This window comes from Pristis pectinata, chromosome 7, assembly GCF_009764475.1.
Source record: "Pristis pectinata isolate sPriPec2 chromosome 7, sPriPec2.1.pri, whole genome shotgun sequence".
Taxonomy (NCBI): Eukaryota; Metazoa; Chordata; class Chondrichthyes; order Rhinopristiformes; family Pristidae; genus Pristis; species Pristis pectinata.
The window spans coordinates 4,635,733-4,660,571 of NC_067411.1; the positions used below are offsets into that span (position 1 = coordinate 4,635,733).

General features: G+C 47.8%; 1 protein-coding gene across 1 annotated transcript in view; it reads right to left on the reverse strand.

Annotated features, from left to right (window-relative positions):
• LOC127572290 (dual specificity testis-specific protein kinase 1-like) overlaps positions 1–24,839 on the reverse strand; it is a 72,830-nt gene that overhangs the window by 27,909 nt on the left and 20,082 nt on the right.

Here is a 24,839-nt window from a genome sequence, read left to right on the forward strand (position 1 = left end):
TCAACTCCCAAGTGTTTATTAACCTACTGACCCGCATGTCTTTGGGATTTGGGCCAAGTGCTGGGAAATGGGATTAGCTTGAATATACATCTTGGTCGACATGTACAAGTAAGGGTTGAAGGGCCTTATTCCGTGCTGTACAAGTCTATGACTCTAACTCCCTCCAGGCTCTACTACTCACCCACGCACAGTGGCCAATTAACCCACTGACCTGCATGTCTGTGGGATGTGGGAGGAAACCGGAGCACCCACACAGTCACATGGAGAACGCACAAACTCCACACCGACAGCACCTGAGGTCAGGATCGAAGCCGGGTCTCTGGAGCTGTGAGGCAGTGACTCAACACACTGCCCCATGCGAGCTGCCGAATGTTCCCGGCATTTCCTGTACTGTGTCTGGTGATGTGTTACTCAGCGCAGTGACTCCTGCCTGATTGCAAGCTGTACATACTTAGCAACCAAACTCAACAAACACACCAATGAGTCTACAAATTCAGAGATGTTTATAAATACCATTGATGCATTTACACTGGGAGAGTTAGTGAGATAAGTGTGCCATGGGAATCAAGTTGTGTGTTCAGGATTTGTTCGTGGATGTAACCTTTTATATTATTTATATTTAGATTTGGTGTTTGAAATTGACCCCCTTCAAATAAGCTTTAATTGCAACATTTAAATTCCTTTGGGGCTGACAGGGTAAATGTTGCAAGGATGTTCTCCTCTCGGGAGAGTCTAAGACTGGAGGACATGGTCTCAGAATAAGGGGATGCCCATTTAGACTGAGATGGGTTTTAGCAGAGAACAGTACAGCACAGGAACAGGCCCTTCAGCCCACCATGCCTGTGCCGACCATGATGCCAATCTAACTAATCCCATCTGCCTGTACATGGTCCATATCCCTCCATTTCCTGCCCGTTCATGTGCCTGTCTAAATGCTTCTTAAACAGTCCTATTGTGTCAGCTTCCACTGCCTCCCCGGCAGCATGTCCCAGGCATCTACCACTCTCTGTGTACAACAGATTGCCTTGTAAATTTCCTCTAAACATTCCCCTTCTCATCTTAAATCTATGCCCTCCAGTGTTTGACATTTCTACCCTGGGAAGAAGACTGACTGTCTACCACATCATTGCCTCTCCTAATTTTATAAACTTCTATCAGGTCTCCCCTCAGTTTCCGACACTCCAGAGAAAACAACCCAAGTTTGTCCAACAGCTCCTTATAGCTAATACTCTCCAATCCAGGCAGCATCCTGGTGAACCTCTTCTGCACCCTCTCCAAAGCCTCCACATCCTCCCTGTAATGGGGTGACCAGAATTACACACAGTACTCCATGTGTGGCCTAACCAAAGCTTTATACAGCTGCAACATGACTTCCTGATTCTTATACTCAATGCCCCAACCATTGAAGGCAAGCGTGCTGTACGCCTTCTTTACCACCCTATCTACTTGTGTTGCCACATTCAGGAAGCTCTGGACTTGCACCCCAAGATCCCTCTGTACATCAATGCTCCTGAGGGTCCTGCCATTTACTGTATACTTTCCTTTTACGTTTCACCTCCCAAAATGCAAAACTTGGAGGGGAGATGGGTGGGGGGGGGGGGGAGTTGGGAGATAGTGATAGGTGGGGGATAGATGGTGGCAGAGAAAGAGAGAGAGAAAAGTAATGAGAGGCAGATAGAGTGAGATGGGAGGAGGGTGAATGAGAGAGCTGCTGGAGGGAGATAAGCAAGAATATGAGTGCTGGACTCTGATAAGTAAAGGAGGCGTCCTCTGTCTGCCAACTCCCCTCCCCTACCGGGCGCTACCTGCCTGTCATCTCACATCCCTCCTCAGTCCACCAATCGCCTCGGGCTCCTGCCTCACCCCTCCCCCTCTCCTTTCGACACCAGCCGTCTCCCCTCGCCAATCCCAGTCCCGATGCAGGGGTTCAACCTGAAACGCCGACAGTTCCGTTTCCACCCCTCCACAGATGCTGCTCGAGCCCCTGAGTTCCTCCAGCAGATTGTTTGTTGCTCCAGGTTCCAGCATCTGCCGTCTCCTGTTGTCTCCAACTTCACGTGTTGGGTGTATGCACTCATGGCAAGGACTGTGTGCATGACAGACCTCTAAGAATGTTGAGGGCCTATTCTCCTAGCTCTTGCCTTTGAACACACAACCAGTCTGCTGAGTATTACAAGCTGTAACATATAAAGGTTTGATGGTTTATATATAACTCAGCTGGATAGGTCTGGAACATGTTACGAGCTGCAGAGCACGGACAAGTTTTGACATCATCATGAGCCACTAGAATGCAGCTGGAATGTTTACAAAGTCACCTTACCTCAAACAGATTAGTGTTTCATAACACACACCACAGTTTAGATCATTATAGGAAGAAGAAGCACCTTGTAATTATAAAGAGCCTCTGAGAATCCCAGGGCACCCACAGTGCTTCAGAGCCAATTAAATGCTCTCCATCATCAGACATAGGAGCAGGTCAGCCCCTTCGAGCTTGCTCTGCCACTCACTTGGATCATGGCTGACTTCGACCTCAGTGCCATATTCCTGCCCTATCCCCACATTCCTTGATTCCTTTAATGTGCGCAGGAATCTATCAATCTCTTGATAATTGGTAATTGATTTATTATTGTTACATGTACCGAGATACAGTGAAAAGCATTTGTTTTTCATGCCACTCAGACAGATCATGCCATCCATCAAGGTAGTAAAAAGGAAAACAGAATGCAGAATAAAGTGCTACAGTTACAGAGAAAGTGCAGTGCAGGCAGAGAATAAGGTGCAAGGTCATAATGAGGTAGACTGAGAAATCAGAAGTAATTTATCGTACTATGCCCTCTGTTCTGGTCGCCTCATTATAGGAAGGATGTGGAAACGTTGGAAAGGGTGCAGAGGAGGTTTACCAGAATGGTGCCTGGTTTGGAGAGTATGGATTATGAGGAGAGACTAAGGGAGCTAGGGCTTTACTCTTTGGAGAGGAGGAGGATGAGGTGAGATATGATAGAGGTGTACAAAATATTAAGAGGGATAGATAGAGTGGACAGCCAGCGCCTCTTTCCCAGGGCACCAATGCTCAATACAAGAGGGCATGGCTTGAAAGTAATGGGTGGGAAGTTCAAGGGAGATATCAGAGGGAGGCTTTTCACCCAGAGAGTGGTTGGGGCATGGAATGCGCTGCCTGGGGTGGTGGTGCAGGCAGGTACTCTGGTCAAGTTCAAGAGATTGTTAGATAAGCAATTGGAGGAATTTAAAATAGAGGGATATGTGGGAGGAAGGGGTTAGATAGTCTTAAGCGAGGTTTAAAGGTCGGCACAACATGGTGGGCCGAAGGGCCTGTATTGTGCTGTACCGTTCTATGGTTCTATGGTACAAGAGGTCCATTCAAGAGTCTGATAACAGCAGGGTAGAAGGTGTCCTTGAGCCTGGTGGTACGTGTTTTCAAGCTTTTGTATCTTCTGCCCGATGGAAGATATTGAATAAATGGCTGAGCCTCTACAGCCTCTGGGGTAGACAATTCCACAGGATCATCATCCCCTGGGTGAAGAAATTTCTCCCCACTCCGACCTAAATGCAACCCCTTATCCTGAACCTGACCCGGGTTCAAGACTCCACAGGCCTGGGAAACATCCTTCCTGCATCCAGCCTGCTGAGCCCTGCAAGTCTCAGTGAGGTCACCTCTCACTCTTCTAAATAAGGATCTGACCTACTCAGTCTCACCGTCGATCTCATATAACAGTCTCGCCATCCCAGGAACCACTCCGGCGAACCAGTCCACTTCACCCCTACTTGTGAACACAAACCCCTTGCAATAAAGGGCAGCACACCATTTGCCTTCTGTGTGCCTGCTGCAACTGCGTGTTAACGTTCAGTGACTTGTGTACAAGGATGCCAAGGTCTCTTTGAACGTCAACACTACTCAATCTCTCGACATTTCTCTTTCTTCAGTCAACGTGGATAACCTCATATTTTTCCACATTATTCTGGATCTGCCATGGAACATACAACAGTACAGCACAGGAACAGGCCCTTTGGCCCATGGGATCTGTATCTACCAAGATGCCAATCCAACTAATCCCATCTGCCTGCACATGGTCTATATCCCTCCATTCCCTGCCTGTTATGTCCCTACTTAAATGCCTCTTAGACGTTGCTGTTGTATCTGCTTCCACCACCAACCCCGGTAGTGCGTTCCAGGCACCGACTGTTTTCTGTGTACAAAAAACTTCCCTTGGAAATCCCCTTTAAACTTTCCCCCTCCCAGTCTGGATGATCCTCACCACACTCCCTCTGTAGCAAGTATATCCAATTGTTTTAGGTAAGGAGGCCAAAACTGTACATAATAGAAACATAGAAACCTTCAGCACAATTCAGGCCCTTTGGCCCACAAAGCTGTGCCGAACATGTCCCTACCCTAGAAGTTACTAGGCTTACCCATAGCCCTCTTATTTTTCTCATCTCCATGTACCTATCCAACAGTCTCTTAAAAGACACTATCGTATCCGCCTCCACCACTGTTGCCAGCAGCCCATTCCACGCACTCACCACTCTCTGAGTAAAAAACTTACCCCTGACATCTCCTCTGTACCTATTTCCCAGCACCTTAAACCTGTGTTCTCTTGTGGCCACCAATTCAGCCCTGGGAAAAAGCCTCTGACTGTCCACACGATCAATACCTCTCATCATCTTATACACCTCTATCAGGTCCCCCCTCATCCTCCGTCGCTCCAAGGAGAAAAGGCTGAGTTCACTCAACCTGTTTTCATAAGGCATGCTCCCCAATCCAGGCAACATCTTTGTAAATCTCCTCTGCACCCTTTCTATGGCTTCCACATCCTTCCTGTAGTGAGGCGACCAGAACTGAGCACAGTACTCCAAGTGGGGTCTGACCAGGGTCCTATATAGCTGCAACAATACCTCTCGGCTCCTAAATTCAATTCCACGATTGATGTAGGACCCTCAGTGTGGTCTCACCAAATCTGTACATAATTGTAGTAGGACATCCCTACTCTCACCCCAGCCCTGTACACCAATGCTACAAGTTGGTAGTTCCTCTTACTCTTTAATAGAGGGGGCATATTTGCCACCCTCCAATCCACAGGAACCATTCCGGAGTCCATACAATTTTGGAAAATGATAATCAAAGCATCCACTGTCTCCACAATCACCTCTTTCAAGACTTGGGATTTATCAGTTGCCGGGGTCATTAAATATTAATCTCTTTTAATTCCTCCTTTGCACTGGATCCTTGGTTCTCCAACTGGGCATCAGAACAAGCCCCACTGTCCTGTTTTCCTGCCAGTGTCTGTAACTGAGACCCCATCAACGAGATCCCCTGCCCCATTACTACAACAGAGAAGAAGGCCATTCAGCCCATCGAAGACAGGCTGTCTCTAGTCTCCATCAGTCCCATCTCCTCTCCTTATTTCCATGTACCACTCCAACCTATTCTCCCTCATTTGCCCATCAACTCTCCTTTGATTTTTTTGCCATAAAGCTGTACTGCAGCCAATTTACAGCTACCTACCTACCAACTAACCTACCAACCAACCTACCAACCTGCACGTCTTTGGGATGTGGGAGGAAACCAGAGCACCACACAGTCACAGGGAGAACGTGCAAACTCCACACAGACAGCACTGGAGGTCAGGATTGAACCCGGGTCACTGGAGCTGTGAGGCAGTGGATCTACCTGCTATGTTCACCACACTGCCCTCATGGGGCAGTTTCACCTCTCCACTCACAGACACGGAACAGCAACTATAAGTTTCTCTAATTGCACTCCTGGTTTTAGACATTAGCAGCCTCAAAACATGGACCCTCCAGCAGAAAGACCCTTCAGCCCATCGGATCCGCACCAACCATCAATCTTGTACCAATCCCATTTTATTCTCCCCACTCCCCCCAGATTCTACCCCTGACCTACACACTAGGGGCGACTTACAGCAGCCAATTATCCTACCAACCCGCACGGATGTGGGAGGAAACCACAACCCCCAGAAGAAACCCACAGGGTCACAGGGAGAACGTGCAAACTCCACACAGACAGCGCCGGAGGTCGGGATCGAACCTGGGTCTCTGGAGCTCTGAGGCAGTGGCTCCGCCCGCTGCAGCACTGTGCTGCCCAAGTTTGGAAACTTAGGGTGCAAGGTGATGTTCAAAGAGAGGGAGTCAGGAGGATTTGCCTTTAAACTCAGACGGTACAGCGCTGGTGTGAGGCTCTGTGAAACTTCCACGGTGCCATTCAGAACTTCAGAGGTTGTGTGATGTAAATAAAGAATCCACGATGGGAGGTTCTGTCTCAGCTGAGAGAAACCAGAGTATAAACACCTCTCCTCAAGCCTTGCATCCCTTCGAATAAGCATCAGTTTCCAAAATAACAGCTCAGTCAGCGAGTGTGCTTGAGGGTGCAAAGTGGCTGGTGGGTGAGGGGGTGGGGGGGTGTGGGGAATGAAGTGGGGGGGAGCAGGGAGACAGAAGCAGGAGGGAGGAAGGTGTTCCTTCTACAGCTGTCTCCCGCTGTTTAAAGCTCCGAGTCCATCTGCTCTCTGCCTCTCTCTACAATTCACACTCACACGAGGGACAATGTAAGCAAAGCAAAGGTCGGTCTATTTTTACTGACAGCTCACACTCTGCCCTGAGCCAATTAAAATCAGGAGAGAGGTCAGTAACATGACAAAAACTTCAGCCAAAAGTCTCTCAAAGCCACTTCAGCACAGCACTTCTTGAAGACCACTTAACCCTTTCACTGGGTTACTTCACTGCCCACCTAGCCTTTTAGGATAGAGTCAAACATTTCAATCGCAGTAACTTTTCATTAAGGAACCCTTGTTATCTGCCCACGGTTTAACTCTGTATTACTCAACAGCAGTTGCTGACTTTTTAGCTATTAAGGAGATCGTGGAATATAGATTAGATAATCCCATTGAACAGCACACGGTGCATAACCTAAACATTCACAGGAAACAGATATCACCGGCATTTACAGCTGATCTCCAGTTGCCCTTGGGAACGTTGAATAAGCAGTTTTGTTTTTAAGAAGTGAGCTTATTAATTAGCAGTTTTGTTACTGCTGGCATTTATAGTGGTTTCTGTCCAGTGTAGCCAAAGCAGTTAAATAGCTCAAAGCTAAATAATTTGACACAACTGTTAACACACATGACAGGAGTTGGGCAAAGCGTACAGTTGGAGAGAGCAGTGTATACTACCGCAGTACAAAGGAATAAAGAGGGGAATTCTACCAGCATGATCCTGGACGGTGAATACGTAGGGAGTCTGATTTGTTCCCATCCACAAGCCTTTTACGGCAAAGTCAGAGACAATCTGCTGGAGGAACTCAGCGGGTCGAGCAGCATCCGTTTGGGGAAAGGAAGCGTCCTGGTGCAGGGTCTCAGCCCGAAAGGTCGACCTTCCTTTGCCCCACCAGAAGCTCGCTTGACCTGCTGGGTTCCTCCAGAGGTTTGTGTGTTGCTCCAGATTCCAGAATCTGCCATCTGCAGTGTCTCCAGAGTCACAGAGACATACAACATGGAAATAGGCACTTTGGTCCTCTCAGTCTGCACCGAATATCATTTATGTTAATTCTACATTAATCTCATTTTATCCTCCCCACATTCCCATCAACTACTCATCTACACATTAGGGGCAATTTACAGGGACCAGTTAAGTGTAACATTTTATTCTGCATTCTGTTATTGTTTTCCCTTGTATTAACTCGATGTACTTATGTGATGAAATGATCTGTAAGGATGGCATGCAAAACCAAGTTTTTCACTCTACCTCGGTACATGTGACAATGATAAACCAATTACAATTACACTTCGCTCATCTTTGGGACGTGGGAGGAAATCCACGCGGTCATGGGGTGAACGTGCAAACTCCACACACGCACAGCACCAGAGGTCAGGGTTGAACCCGGTTCTCTGGAGCTGTGAGGCAGTGGTTCTACCAGCTGCCACCCAGAGGTAGTTCACAGTCTAGGATTCACCTGGCTCTACACCACATCTCATCATATTTTCCCTTTGCAGACACGAGTTTTGTTCTTGAACTGATGTTTAAGCCAGGGGTTTGGGGCTGGTTCTCAGGGCAAGGTTCCCCGTGCTGCTGGTAAGTGATGGATGCCCCTGTAGTTCGGGCAGTACGAGAGCTCCCACCACTTGGTCAGCCTGACACTGCAAGCTCCTCATCCAACGAGGCGCTCACTCAGAGAGCCAGCCAAGGCTCAAGCTGCAATGGATGGCAGACGTTGTGGTCTCCATCCCTGGGACCGCTTCAGCTCCCTGCCACTGCTTGGCGGCCGCTGGTACCCTCCACCCCACCAGCACCAACAACCCAATGAAATGCTGCCCCACTGTCAATGAGAATCCTTTGAAATTGGGATCTTCCTGACCAATTAGGGACAGAGGTTGCCATTTCCCCTTCCTTTAGCCCCATCTTGACCACAATGTTCTCAACGTAGATCACGAGAATGTCCTCCAAGGCTGTTCAGTTGTCCATATTATACACAACAACTGGAAGGAGGCTATTTGGCCCATCATGTCCATGCCACTCCCAGCGGAGCAATCAATCAGTCCCATCTCCCCCTGCACTTCTTATTCTCTGTCTCATGCCTGTCTTTTCTCCTTTGATTCCTTTTGCCAATAATCTGCACTGCAGCCAATTAACCCACCAATTCGGAGGAAACCCATGCAGTCACAGGGAGAACGTGCAAACTCCGCGCACACAGCACCCAAGGTCAGGATTGAACCTGGGTTTCTGGAGCTGTGAGGCAGCAGCACGAACTAGTGTACCTCTGTGGCATCCTTCAATGAGGAAGTGGTTCCTCATTTCATTCAATCGAGGCTTCTTCAGTTTGGTTGCAATCCTCCACTGTCTAGTCCCTGTCCCTTTATTATCCCACTGCCTAATTCCAGTTTCTCCTCAGTTTCCAGAACCATTAATACCCTGCCTTGTCCAATCTCTCCCCTCACTCTTTAACGTTCCACCAACTATACCCAAACCTGCTTCTATTCTCTCCTTCATCCTCTTCCCCTCACCCTTTGATACCCTGCCAGCTAGTTCCACTCTCCCCTCTCTCTTCCAAACCTCTTCAGTCTGATGCCATCCTAATGGCTCCCAAATATGTGAAACTGTTCCTAAGGCCCCACCCACACGCTTTTGCCCACAGACCTCTCCTCCACTGCCACACACAGGCCTCTCCCACCCTAATTGCTCCCCCCCCACCTTCTCCCCACCGGCCCATCCCCACATTACACCTTTGCAAGTTTCGATGAGATCCCCCCTCATCCCTCTAACCTCTGGAGAATAAAGTCCCCGTCTCCTCAAACGTCGAGACTGACATCCCAGGAACCGGGCTGGTGAACCTCCATTGCACTCCCTCTGTGGCAATACATTGCTATTGAGTGAGGAGACCAAAACTGTACTGAATACTCTAAGTGAGGTCTCACCAAGGCCCTATATCACTGCAATGAGATTTCCTTCCTCCCGTGCTTAACTAAAGACCAACATATTATTTACCTTCCCAATTACTTACTGCTCCTGCACCTTGGCCTTCATTGAATTGTATACAAGCACATTCAGGTCCCTTTGCTCATCAACACTACCCAATCTCTCACTGTTTAACAAATACTCTGGTTTCTGTTTCGTTCACCAATGTAGATAACCTCACGTTTTGCCACATTCCACCAGCCATGCTCCCACCCACTCTCTCAGCTTGTAGATATCCTCCTGAATCCTCTGTAACCTCCTGTCCAATCACTGTTCCACTGGGTCTATTATCATCAGCGAACTGCGAACTATGACAGTTGGCCCGTCAGCCACACAGATTGTGATTATCTGGGACCCTCTTTATCCCAGGGTTGAAATGTTTAAACTAGAGGGCATGCATTTAAGGTGAGGGGGGTAAGTTCAAAGGAGATGTGCGGGGTTAGTTTTTTTTACACAGAGAGTGGTAGGTGCCTGGAATGCGCTGCCAGGGGTGGTGGTGGAGGCAGATACGATAGATCAGATCAGATACCTTTATTAGTCGCATGTACATCAAAACACACAGTGAAATGCACCTTTTGCGTAGAGTGTTCTGGGGGAAGCCCGCAAGTGTCGCCACGCTTCCGGCGCCAACATAGCAGGCCTGTACGTCTTTGGAACGTGGGAGGAAACCGGAGCACCCGGAGGAAACCCACGCAGACATGGGGAGAATGTACAAACTCCTTACAGACAGTGGCCGGAATTGAACCCGGGTCGCTGGCGCTGTGAAGCGTTATGCTACCCACTACACTACCGTGCCTGCCCTCTTAGATAGGCACATGAATGTGCAGAGAATGGAGGGTTATGGACATTGTGCAGGCAGAAGGGATTAGTTTAGTTAGGTGTTTAATTACTAGTTTCATTAGTTCAGCACAACATTGTGGGCCAAAGGGCCTGTTCCTGTACTGTACTGTTCTATGTTCTATATTGTTCAAGCACTGATACCTGTGGTACCCAACCTGAGAGAGCTCCATTTCTTTCTCTCTCTTTGCTTTCTGTCCAATAACCAATATGCAGCCCACGTCACTATACAAACCCAGTTCCATGTGCTCTAACTGTGGGGCCACATCGAATACCTTCTGAAAATCCAACGACACCACCTCCACTGGTTCCCCCTCATCTACTCCACTGGGCACCTCCTCAAGGAACTCTCGCAGATTAATTACTTGTGACTTTCCCTTCATTAATCCTTGAGGGCTGCTCAATCTGATAATTCTTTTCAAGATAAAAATTAAACACTTGAAGGACTAGTAGCACTGCTCGAGTACTGGAAAGCAGAACAGGGAGTGAGATGAAGTTCCGGTGAGTATTTTGCACGTGAGAGCCCAAGAGATGAGGATGACCTCATTTGTGGAAGCAGAACCGGGGGGATGCTGGAGATGTTTGGCTGGAACCATACACAAAAGGGGAACAAAATCACTCAAAAGTTATCGTCACCCAGTGTGGACGATGTGTCCCTGTTGCTGGAAGGTCAGGGTTGCGATAGCAGCAAGATCCACCCAGACTTTGCCAGTCCTCAGTAAATCCATAGATGACCTGAACCGTTGACTGTTTCTCTCTCCACAGACGCTGCCTGACCTGCTGAGTGTTTCCAGCAGTTTCTGTTTCTTCGGATTCTGTGGTAGTGTGAGGGAAGTGGCAATGTTACACCAAGCAGTGGAGAGGTGGGGAATTGGATAACGTGGCAATCAACCAAATATCAGCAGTGGGAAAGCATGAAGGAACTTTGTCGAGGTAAAGGAAATACTAACAGGGAGAAGCTTGGCTTCATTAGGGACAGCTGGCCCAGAATTTTTTTTTGAAAGGGAAAATATATCTCACTATTGAGCGATCCAATACCAGAGGGCATGCATTTAAGGTGAGAAGGGGTAGGTTCAGAACAGACGTGAGGGGTACGTTTTTAACTCAGAGAGTGCTGGATGCCTGGAATGAGTTGCCTGATAGGGTGGTGGAGGCAAATTCATTGGGGGCTTTTAAGAGGGGCTTGGATGGGCACATGAATGAGAGGAAAATGGAGGGATGTGGGCATTCTGTAGGTAGGAGAGATTAGCTATGTCGGCACAACATTGTGGACCGAAGGGCTTGTTCTGTGCTGTACCGTTCAATGTTTTAAACAGAGTTCTTTGACGCAGTGCAGAGAAAGGTGAGGAAGGTAGTATGTGTACACGATGTTTCAAAAACCAGTTGATAAAATACCTCATAAAAGCCAGCCACCTGATCCCTGTCAGTGTCTGTGTATTACTCCCCTCCTACCCTGGATTTGTTAAGAGAAGATCAGGCTGCAGTTTAACAAGTGTTGTATATAGCTCCAGCAGAATCCCCACTCTCCTTATAGCAGGCCAGTTAGCTTATCTTCACTTCCTTTTAAACAGTGACCCCCGAATCCTAGATTCTCTCCACCTCCACCCTGTCAAAATCCTTCAGAATCTTAAATGCTTCAAATTGTCCCCTCTCCTGCTTCTAAACTCCAGCAACCCTACCCTGCCCAGTCTTTGCTCATAAGGCAACCTGCCCATCCTACTCAGATAAACCCAATGCATTGACATCCTTCCTTAAACAAGGAGACCAATACTGTGCACAACACTCCAGGTGTGGTCCCACAAATTCCCTCTACAACTGAAACATAACCTCCCTACATTTGAATTCAATTCCCCCAGCAATAAATGACATTCTGTGAGCTTTCTTAATTACTTGCAGCACCCGCACACTAGTCTTTTGTGAATCATGAACTGGCTCACGCAGATCCCTGCAATCTCTCACCCCTTAGACCATACATAGAACATAGAAAACCTACAGCACAATTAAGGCCCTTCGGCCCACAAAGCTGTGCCGAACATGTCCCTACCTTAGAAATTACTAGGCTTACCCATAGCCCTCTATTTTTCTAAGCTCCATGTACCTATCCAAAAGTCTCTTGAAGGACCCTATCGTATCCGCCTCCACCACCGTTGCCAGCAGCCCATTCCACCCACTCACCACTCTCTGAGTAAAAAACTCACCCCTGACATCTCCTCTATATCTACTCCGCAGCACCTTAAACCCATGTCCTCTTATGGCAACCATTTCAGCCCTGGGAAAAAGCCCCTGACTGTCCACATGATCAATACCTCTCATCATCTTATACACCTCTATCAGGTCACCCCTCATCCTCCGTTGCTCCAAGGAGAAAAGGCCAAGTTCCCTCAGCCTGTTTTCATAAGGCATGCTCCCCAATCCAGGCGACATCCTTGTAAATCTCTTCTGCACCCTTTCTATGGCTTCCACATCCTTCCTGTAGTGAGGCGACCAGAACTGAGTGGTGGGGGTCCGGAACTCACTGTCTGAAAGGCAGAAACCCTCCCCACATTGAGTGCATTTCTGGTCGCCCCATTACAAAGCGGATGCTTTGGAGAGGATGCAGGAGGTTCACCGGGATGGAAACACAGGAGGCTGCAGATGCTGGAATCTGGAGCAACAAAGAATCTTCTGGAGGAACTCAGCAGGTCGAGCAGCATCTGTGGGGGGAAAGGAATTGTCGACGTTTCGGGTCGAAACCCTGGACAGATGCTGCATGACCCGCTGAGTTCCCCCAGCAGGTTCACCAGGATGCTGCCTGGATTAGAGGGCGTGTGCTATGAGGAGAGGTTGGACAAACTTGGGTTGTTTTCTCTGGACCATTGAAGGCTGAGGGGAGACCTGGTAGAAGTTCATAACATTATGAGAGACATAGATGGGTAGGTAATAAAAGTCTCTTTCCTGGCGTAAAAATCTCAAACACTTGAGGACGCTCATTTAAGGTGAGCTGGGTAAAGTTTAAAGGAGATGTGTGGGGCAAGTTTTTTTTACACAGAGAGTATTGGGTGCATGGAACACACTGCCAGGGGTGGTGGTGGAGGCAGATACGATACTGGTGTTCAAGAGGCTTTTAGACACATGAATGTGCAGGGAATGGAGGGATGTGGATCATGTGCAGGCAGAAGAAATTTAGTTTAATTCAGTATCGTGTTCAGCACAGACATGATGGGCTGAAGGGCCTGCTCCTGTGCTGTACTGTTCTGTGTTCTATGTCCTTGGGTGTGAAGTTGAAGAGCCATGACCTGCAGGGCTACAGACATGGTGAGGGATGGTGAGACCAAGCTTTGCTAACCTCACAGACACACTGTGCACCTGTGTTGTAAACGTTTGATGAATCTGTGAATATGATTTCATTTGTTTCTTCCTCGTGTTTATCCAACATTCCCTTGAAACATCTACGTTATTCCCCCAACTACTGATTATAACATAAAAGTAAATGTTTCTCTTGATCTTTCTTTCATTCCAGCCTACAACAGTACAAGTTGGAGTGATCTAAGCAGGCTTGCAACTCCAGCTTTTGTAAATCATCTCCTCTGTACCCTCTCTAATGCAAATGTGGTGACTAGAACTGTACGCCTGTGTCATACAGTTGTACAGCATAGAAACAAGCCCTTCAGCCCACCATGTCTATGCTGATGTCACAGCTATCTGTACTCACCCCACTTGGCAGCATTAATTCCATATCCATATTATAATCAAAGACCCCACCCACCCGGGTCATTCTCTCTTCTCCCCTCTCCCATCAGGCAGGAGCCTGAGGGCACATACCACCAGTACAGGCAGTCCCTGGGTTACGACAGGGCTCTGCTGCTGAGGACTGCTCGTTACCAAGGACAGCTTCTATCCCACGGTATTGAATATACGATAAGATGGACTCTTGACCTCACAATCTACCTTGTTATGACCTTGAACCTTATTGTCTACCTGCACTGCACTTCTCTGTAGCTGTGACACTTTACTCTGTATTCTGTTACTGTTTTACCCTGTACTACTTCAAAGTACTGTGTAATGAATTGATCTGTACGAATGGTATGTAAGACAAGTTTTTCACTGTACCCCTGTACAAGTGACAACAATAAACCAATACTCTATGCTTCCCACTCCCTAGACAACCACCTAATCAAAATAAACCTTTTGGACTTAGGTTAACCCTTTTGTTAAAATGTTGCACAAAGAAAGCCTTGCTTGTCGACAACGATGTAGCAGTGCAATGGTTCATACAACTGGCTGACAGCTTGGGTTCAATCCTGACCTCGGGTGCTGTCTGTGAGGAGGTTGCACATTCTCCCTGCGATCACAGGGATTTCCTCCAGGTGCTCCAGTTTCCTTCTGGTAGGTTAATTGGCCGCTGTAAATTGTCCCAAGTGTGGGTTAATGGCAAAGGAGTCGGAGGGGAGAACTGGTGAGAGTGAGACTAAGTTGTAGTGGTACAGGCAGTCACCGGGTTACAACAGGGCTCTGCTCCTGAGGACTGCTCGTTACCCGAAATGTTTGTAAGTCGGAGGCGGACAGGAACCGTGTGTGGGAGCGGGTCACAGGGACAGCCGTGACGGGAGAGCGAGCAGGCGCGGGAAGAGCGGCCGCCAGCCGGCCTCAGTGGGTGAGTCCGCTCATAACTCCCAGCTCTGCTCGGCTCCACCCAGCCCCTGAATGTTGCAGCTCGGGGAGAGTGGGGAGGGAAGGCACGGGGAAATGCCCCGTTCCCAGCCGGCAGAAGATGCCTGCAGCCCCGCAGCAGCTGGTGAATCCGTCCCCATCCATCCCGCCGGTCTCCCAAACGCTCAGTCGTATTTACAGGCTGTCCGTAAGTCGGCTTGGTACGGCAACTGCTTTGCCTGTGACCGCAAGAAACTGCGGAGAGTTGTGGACACAGCTCAGTGTATCACGGAAACCAGCCTCCCCTCCATTGACTCTTGTCTACACTTCCTGTGCTTCGGTAAAGCAGCCAACATAATCAAAGACCCCACCCACCCCGGACATTCTCTCTTCTCCCCCCTGCCGTCGGGCAGAAGATACAAAAGGCTGAAAGCACGTACCACCAGGCTCAAGGACAGCTTCTATCCCGCTGTTATAAGAGTATTGAACGGTCCCCTAGTACGATAAGATGGACTCTTGACCTCACAATCTACCTCATCATGGCCCTTGCACCTTATTGTCTGCCTGCACTGCACTTTCTCTGTAACTGTAACACTTTATTCTGCATTCTGTTATTGTTTTCCCTTGTACAACCTCAATGCGCTGTGTAATGAAATGATCTGTATGAACGGTGTACAAGACAAGTTTTTCACCATACCTCGGTACGTGTGACAATAATAAACCAATTTACCAAGTTGAGTCTCCGTGACCCGGGGAGGTCCTGTACAGGGGAATAAGACAAGGGGTGATGGGACTGATGGGATTGCTCTGCTGGGGGCTGGCATGGACCCAATGGGCTGAATTGCCTCCTTCTGTGTTGTAATAAATATGTTAAACATGCTAAGCACACAGTTCATATATTCAACTGCACCAAAACTGAAGGGAGAGGTGGAGAATGGAGCACGTCCTTCACCTCACAGAGGTCATTGCGTCATTTCCAACAAGGTCCTGACGAACCTGAACATCCACTCCTCCACATCCCTTGATACCCAGTGCTCAGCTGGCATTACGTAACAGATAAAAGAGCTGAATCCCAGACCATTACTAATTGGCAGAAAAGGTGTTGATTGCTTCAACCAAGATAGCACTGGGTGTTACAACAACTAAATCACAGCCAAGGGAACGCAATAAATTGTAAATAATGAGCTGGGCAGTGAACTTTGAATGATTCGCAAGGAAGAAATCATGTTTCTATGGCCCTCAGGATATTCTGACACAAGCAGTTATTGATTTCGAAGTGTGTGTTGTTTTGTAGAACATCTACTGTGTGCAGCAAGTTTGGGAACAACAAACAAGCCAAGACCAGGGGATGTGTTTGTGCTCGAGAGAGGAATGTTGGTTAAATATCCACACCCCTCTTCACCTATTACAGTGAAGTCTTTTCCAGATGGCATCACAGCTTGACACGGCAACTGCTCTGCCCAAAACCACAAAGAATTGCAGAGAGTTGTGAACACAGCCCAATCCATCATGCAAACCAGCCTCCCCTCCATTGATTCTGCCCTTCACCTACTGCCTTGGGAAAGCCACCAACATAATCAAAGGCCCCATCCATGTTGGATATTCTCTCTTCTAACCCCCTCCCATCGGGCAGAAGATACAAAAGCTTGAGAACACGTACCACCAGGGTCAAGGATAACCCACTGTTGTCAGACTTTTGAACAGACCTCTCATACGCTAAAAGATGAACTCCTGATCTCCCAGTCTACGCCATTGTGGCCTTTGCACTTTATCTGTCTACCTGCACTGCACTTTCTCTGTAACTGTAACACTATGTTCTGCATTCTGTTTTCCTTTTGTACTACCTCGACGTACTTATGTATGGAATGATCTGTCTGGATGGCACGCAAACAAAAGCTTTTCATGTTTCTTGGTACATTGTGACAATAATAAACCAATTCCAGTTCCAACATTGTACCTCCAACAGTGCAGTACCGCCTCAGTAGGACACTGAAGAGTCAGACCGGATTCATCTGCAAACCTCTTTATCATGAGGGGTGTGGATGCTCAGGACTGAGGATAGCAACAACTTACAAGAGTTCATTAGTAGCTTTTCGGAACGGGTAAGTAACTGGCAGATGAGACTCTATGTGTGAGGTACTATGTTCTGGTAGGTGGAAGGAGGGATCTGGGTGGGGTAGTGAAACAAGGCAATCCCAGAGTGCAAACACAGCAGTTACTAAAGGTCCTACCACAGCTTGGTTAAGCCATAAAATAAAAGAGCACCGGAGGTCAGGGTTAATTATCGAAGGACAGTGCTGAAGACAGTAGAGCCACTGCCTCACAATTCCAGTGACCCACGTTCGATCCTGACATCTGCTGCTGTCTGTGTGGAGTTTGCATGTTCTCCCTGTGACCGTGTGGGTTTCCACCGGGTGCTCCGATTTCCCTCCCACATCCCAAAGACGTGTGGGTTGGTGGGTTAACTGGCTGCTGTAAATTACTCCGAGTGTGTAGGTGAGTGGTAGAATATGGGGGAGTTGATGCGAATGTGGGGAGAATAACGTGGGATCAGTGTACCTGGGTTTTTGGTGGTCGGTGTGACTCAGTGGGCTAAGGGCCTGTTTCTGTGCTGTATGGCTCTGTGACTACTGAAAGGTAGATGTAACACTAGACCTCTCTATCCTTTCGTTGGACCGCACACATTTGGAGTACCATCATTATATTGTATAAAAGGTACAGAGACACAGGCCACAGTGCAGAGAAGGTTCACAAGGATGTTACCAGAATATGAGGCATGCATGTCATAGAGTCCTAGAGTCATACAGCACAGGAACAGGCCCTTCAACCCACCATGTCCATGCTGACCTTTTTGTCCATCCACAGTGGTTCCATTTGTCCACATTAGGTCATATCAGATCGATAAGATCTCTTTATCAGTCACATATACATCGAAACACACAGTGAACTACATCTTTTGCGTAGAGTGTTCTGGGGACAGCCCACAAGTGTCGCCACATTTCCGGCGCCAACCTTCCATACCTTGCCTGCTTAAGTGTCTGTCTGAATGCCTCTTAAACATAATAAGTGTATCTGATTCCACCCCCTCCTCTGGCAACAAGTTCCAGATATCAAGCGCTCTCCGGGTAAAAAAACTTACCCCTCAGATCCCCTTTACAACTCTTTCTCCTCACTTTAAAACTAGGCCTTTTGCTTGTGACACCCTACCATGGGAAAGTGACTACCTACCCTGTCTATGCTTCTCATAATCTTACATACCTCAGTCAGGTGGCCCCTCGACCTCCTTCACTCCAGAGATAACAATCCACGTTTGTCCAGCCTCTCCTAGCCTATCTAATCTCTTCCCATAACTAAAGCCCTCCAATCCAGGTAACATCTTGGTGAATCTCCTCTGCATTCTCCCACATCCTTCCTGGAGACTAGAACTGAACACAGTACTCCAAGTGCATCAGTAAAGGATGGACAGACCGGGTCTCTTTCCCCTTGCGCACAGAAAGCTGAGGGGAAACACCTCTAAAAGGTGAAGGGTTTTGATGAAGTGGATGCAAGGAGAAAGTTTCCACTCCTGGGGCAGAGCAGAACCAGAGGCCGTCAGTTCAAGAGAGTCACCATGGGGAGCTCAGGAAAAACCCCTCTACCCAAAGAGCAGTGGTAATGTGGGACTCACTCCCTCAGTGAGGGGTTGAGGTGAACGGGAGAGGTATGTGTCAGGACAGGCTGAGCAAACAGAAGCAGAAATTAGAATCAGATTTATTATCACAACTTATATGATGTGAAATTTGTTTTGCAGCAGCAGTACAGTGCAAAGGCATAAAATTAGTATAAATTACGGTAATAAATAAATAGTGCAAAAGAAAGGAATAACGCGGTAATGTTCATGGGTTCATGGACCGTTCAGAAATCTGACAGCCGAGGGGAAGAAGCTGTTCCTAAATCGTTGAGTGTGGGGCTTCAGGCTCCTGTACCAGAAGGGTAACACTGAAGGAACTAGCTGAGAAAAGATGAGAAGAGCACTCTTAAATGCCAAAATGGATAGTTTTGGGCCGAATGGCGTATTTTGTGCCATGCAATCTTCATAAATAGGCCTGTACACACTTAACTCCAATCAATAGTATACAACATGAAATTGACCTGTAACTGAATACTGGTGTTCACCGCTTCACCAGAAAGATTATAATCTTAGCTCTAAGCCGCAAAGCCCATCCTGTTGACATGAGGCACATGTGAGTGAGTGACTGCAGATGAGAAGATATTAATAGAAGCAGCAGAACTAAAAAAAAATCAATTGAATTAGTCAGGATAAAATAGGGATCAATACAACGTAAACAAGACTGCATAATCCAGGTAAAATACACCCATTCCGTTCACTCACTGAGTGGCGCAGTGAATAGATCTGCTGCCTCACAGAGCCAGAGACCCGGGCTTGATCCTGACCTCCGGCGCTGTCTGTGTGGAGTTTACACCTTCTCCCTGTGACCCCCATGGGTTTCCCCCGGGTGCTCCGGTTTCCCCCACCTCCCAAAGACGTGCCCATTGGTAGGCTAATTGCCTTCTGTTAATTGGCCAACATGTTCCTGTTTGAGTGAAAGGCAAAACTGGCAGGATTAGAGAACCCTGGCTGATGAGGGATACAGAAGCTCTGGTCAGGAAAAAGAAGATGGCATATGTCAGGTACAGGCAGCTGGGATCAAGCGAGTCCCCTGAGTGTAAGGGATGTAGGAGTTCACTTAAGAAGGAAATCAGGAGGGCAAAATGGGAGATATACTTGACAGAAAAGATAAAGGAGAAGGGGGCAGGCACGGTAGTGTAGCAGTTAGCGTAACGTTATTACAGCACCAGCGACCCGGGTTCAATTCCGGCCACTGTCTGTAAGGAGTTTGTACGTTCTCCCCGTGTCTGCGCGGGTTACCTCCCGGCGCTCCGGTTTCCTCCCACATTCCAAAGATGGTAGGTCAAATATGTTGGCGGAATATAGTATTAATGGTAGGACTCTGGGCAGTGTGGAGGATCAGAGGGATCTTGGGGTCCAAGTCCATAGGACGCTTAACGCGGCTGCACAGGTTGACTCTGTAGTTAAGAAGGCCTATGGTGTATTGTCCTTCATCAATCGGGGAATTGAATTTAGGAGCCAGGAGGTATTGTTGCAGCTATATAGGACCCTGGTCAGACCCCACTTGGAGTACTGTGCTCAATTCTGGTCGCCTCACTACAGGAAAGATGTGGAAGCCATAGAGAGGGTGCAGAGGAGATTTACAAGGATGCTGCCTGGAATGCGGAGCATGCCTTATGAAAGCAGGTTGAGGGAACTCGGCCTTTTCTCCTTGGAGAGACGGAGGATGAGGGGGGACCTGATAGAGGTGTATAAGATGATGAGAGGTATTGATAGGGTAGATAGTCAGAGGCTTTTCCCCAGGGCTGAATTGGTGGCCACAAGAGGACATAGGTTTAAGGTGCTGGGGAGTAGATATAGAGGAGATGTCAGGGGTAAGTTTTTTATTCAGAGAGTGGTGAGTGCGTGGAACGGGCTGCCGGAAACGGTGGTGGAGGCTGATACGATAGGGTCTTTCAAGAGACTGTTAGATAGGTACATGGAGCTGAGTAAAATAGAGGGCTATGGGTAAGCCTAGTAATTTCTAGGTTAGGGACATGTTCGGCACAGCTTTGTGGGCCGAAGGGCCTGAATTGCCCTGTAGTTTTTCTATGTTTCTATGTACGGGTTAGGAAGTTGTGGGCATGCTATGTTGGCGCCGGAAGCGTGGCGACACTTGCGGGCTGCCCCCAGAACACTCTATGCAAAAGGTGCATTTCACTGTGTGTTTCGATGTACATGTAACTAATAAAGATATCTTATCTTCTCTAAGAGATTCTAAAACTATGTTAAGATTAGTCACATGGAGAATGTGCAAACTCCACACAGACTGAACCAGAGGTCAAGATCGAACCTGGGTCTCTTGAGCCGGCAGGCACTCCTTTTCAGAGAGTTGAAAGGGAGCACACCTGTTTCCTGTATCCCAACAGGTGGCCATCTCCTAGCAACACCTACAGAGGAAGGAATATGCTGGGGGCTGTTGAAGGGATGGGTGTTGGGAGGTAAGAGTTGGTCACTCAACAGCACCAACTGTGTTAAAAAGACCGTCCATCATCAGCGTCTGCCGAAGGAAAGAGTGCCTGTCAGTGTCACCTGCTATTCAAGGCCAGCACCCACAGATGTTGCTATTCAAACAGCTCATCACTCAGTCGGAAGCGAATGCAGAGAGAGTTGTTTGGAAAGGCTGTCTCTCAGCACAATCAACACTTTGCAAAGATCATCTCGACAATATTTCCGTGGTGCTCTTTGCAAATTTGGCTTTGAGATGGGTGGGAAAGGATTGGAAGAGGGGTATAGTCATAGAGTCACAGAGCTATACAGCCAGGAAACAGGCCCTTCAGCCCATCTCGTCCCTGCCAACCAAGGTGCCTACCTGAGCTAGTCCCTTTTGCCTGTGTTTGGCCCCTATCCCTCTAAATCTTCCCTATCCATGTACCTCTCCAAATGGTTTTTAAACCTTATAATTGTATGTTCCGATATAAGACAAGATATTTATTTATTAGTCACATGTACATCAAAATACACAGTGAAATACTTCTTTTTGCGTTGCTGAGAATGTGCTGGGGGCATCCTGCAAGTGTTGCCATGCTTCTGGCTCCAACATAGCATGCTCACAGCTCCTAACCTGTACATCTTTGGAATGTGGGAGAAAACCGGAGCACCCGACTTACACTAACCGCTATGCTACAGTACTGTGCATGAATGTACTCATACATTCATGAATACAGGGTGGGGGGAGAGTACAATACGAGTCTGCTCCGCCATTCAATCATGGCTGATTTTTTATTCAAACCCATTCTCCCACCTTCTTCCCATAACCCTTAACCCCCTCACCAATCAAGAACCTGTCAATCTCTGCTTTAAATACACCCAATGACCTGGCCTCCACAGTCCTCTGTGGCAATGAATTCCACAGATTCACCGCCCTCCGGCTGAAGAGGTCTCAGTTCTAAGCAGACGTCCCTCTATTCTGAGGCTGTGCCCTCGGATCCTGAACTCTCCCACTGATGGAAACATCCTTTCCATGTCCACTATATCCAGGTCTTTTAGTGTTCTGTAGGTTTCAATGAGATCCCGCCCCCATCCTTGATCTCCGTTGACTACAGGCTCAGAGACATCAAACGCTCCTCACACGTTAAGACCGATATAATACAAGAACAGTCTTGCCGCTGATCTGATCGAGCGAGACGATTTGCCGAGTTCCACACCAGCCTCTGGATCTTCACAACCCTGCGACAGCGCAAGTTCTCTGCCTTCCCTGGAGCTATAGAGCTGTGCAGCACAGAAACCTGCCCCACGCAGTCAAAGAGAGAACGTGCAAACTCCACACAGACAGTACCGGAGGTCGGGATTGAACCCGGGTCTCTGGAGCTGTGAGGCAGCAGCTCTACCAGTGTACCACCATCCCTCTATAATAAACCCTGCTAGCTGTGGCTCTATGCCTTCCTGAAAGGTTTTTAGATAACATTTTAACAAGATGCTTTCCGCACACAAGCTCAGATGTGAGGGAATATTACAGCAATAAGAAGCTGTCAGGAGTCCAGGTAACTCCAGATGAGAAGAGTTGACCATGTTTTGCTGACAAGTTTCTATTCATAGATTCATAGAGTCATGGAGTCACACAGCACGGAAACAGGCCCTTCGGCCCGACTCACCCATGCTGACCACAATGTCTTTCCGAGCTACTCCCATTTGCTTGCATTTGGCCCGTATCCTTCTAAACCTTTCCTACCCATGTACCTGTCCAAATACCCACCACCCTCTGTGTGAAACCTATGACAATGGCATTTAATTATCTTTAACTGTGGTACTGGGACCCATCCCCAAATAACTAACAGCCAACAAAACACCTGCCATGTATTTAAAAAAAAGAATTTGCATTTATATAGCTTCAGAAATCTCCAAGGAAGTACCCGCACAATGGCCAATAAAATAAAAAAAATACTGCAGATTCTGATGAAGGGTCTTTGCCCTGAATGTTAACTGCTCCTCTCTCCACAGATGCTGTCTGACCTGCTGAGTGTTTCCAGCATTTCCTGTTTTCATATTAGCAATCCAGCAGTAGATCTGAGCACAGCAAGATCCCACAAACACCAAACAGCTCGGTGACTGGATAATTTGCTCTCGTCTCTGTCGGGACGGTTGGAATCAGAGGTTCCCGACATTCCGCATGTGTTTGTTCCATTTTCAGACAGCCTTGCTCGCTGCTCACTGTGCAGATCCCCGCAATCTCACCGGTATTTTTACACACTTGGATCATGTCTCCATTGGGATTTGTTTACGTGAATGAAAATATGATGTCAGGGTATCCTGCAGCTGCAGAGAGATTATGTGTGCCTTGCGAAGTCAGGGGAATATTCTGCCTCCAGCAACTGGGCAGAAACAGCTGGAGCTAGCTCCCCAGCCCTCTCATCTAATGCTCTCCGCGCAGCCCTCTATGGTCACCTCCTCCTCAATGCCAGTTCAAACATCCACGCCAGTTCCATGTCCCCTGGAGTACAAAAGGTTCTCCTAAATCATTTACTGAATTTTATTGGTTAATATCATAAGCCATAGGAGCAGAATTAGGCCAGTTGGCCCATCGAGTCTGCTCTGCCATTCAATCATGGCTGATTTTTTTAACCCCATTCTCCTGCCTTCTCCCTGTAACCCTTAACCCGCTGACCAATCAAGAACCTGTCAATCTCTGCCTTAAATCACCCAATGACTTGGCCTTCACAGCCCCCTGTAGCAACAAATTCCACAGATTCACCACACTTTAGCTGAAGAAATTCCTCCTCATCTCAGTTCTAAAGGGACGTCCCTTTATTCTGAGGCTGTGCTCTCGGATCCTAGACTCTCGTACTGATGGAAGGTGTTCCTACTATCCAGGCCTTTCAGTATCCGGTAGGTTTAAATGAGATCCCCCCTCATCCTTCTGAACCCCAGACAGGCCCAGAGACATCAAACACTCCTCATACGTTAACCTTTTCTTTCCTGAGATCATTCGCGTGAAACTCCTCTGGACCCTCTCCAGGGCCAGCACATCTTTCCTCAGATACAGAGCCCAAAATTACTCACAATATTCCAAATGTGGTCTGACCAACGTCTCATAAAGGCTCAGCAGTACATCCTTGCTTTTATATTCTAGTCCTCTCGAAATGAATGCTAACATTGCATTTGCCTTCCTTACTACTGACTCAACCTGCATATTAACATTAAGGGAATCCTGCACTCAGGCTCCCAGGTCCCTCTGGGGGGAGTTGATGGGAATGTGGGGAAAATATGTTACAGGGAATATTAGTGAGAAATGGGATTGTTCTGGGAGCTCCCTGGGGCATAGGATACTGAGGGGTGATCTCATAGAGGTATATAAAATCATGGGGGGCATAGATAGGGTGAGCGGTCTTGTTTCCAGGGTTGGGGAATTGAAAACTAGAGGACATAGTTTTAAAGTTAGAGGTGAAAGGTTTAATGAGGGACAACTGTTTTTACACAGTGTGTGGTAGATAGATGGAACCAGCTGCCAGAGGAAGTGGGTGAGGCAGGTACAGTAGATATATATAAGTACATGGACAGGTACATGGCTGACAAGAGTTTAGAAGGATATGGGCCAAGTGCTGTGAAATGGGATTAGCTTGAATATACATCTTGGTCGGCATGGACATGTATGGGCCGAAGGGCCTTTTTCCATGCGGTACAACTCTATGACTCTATGAGCTAGCATGGATGATGGGCCAGAACGGTCTCCTTCTAAGTCAAAAGGAAATATGGTAAAGCTGGGTCTGTTCTCCTTGGGACAAAGGGTATTGAGAGGAGATTTGAC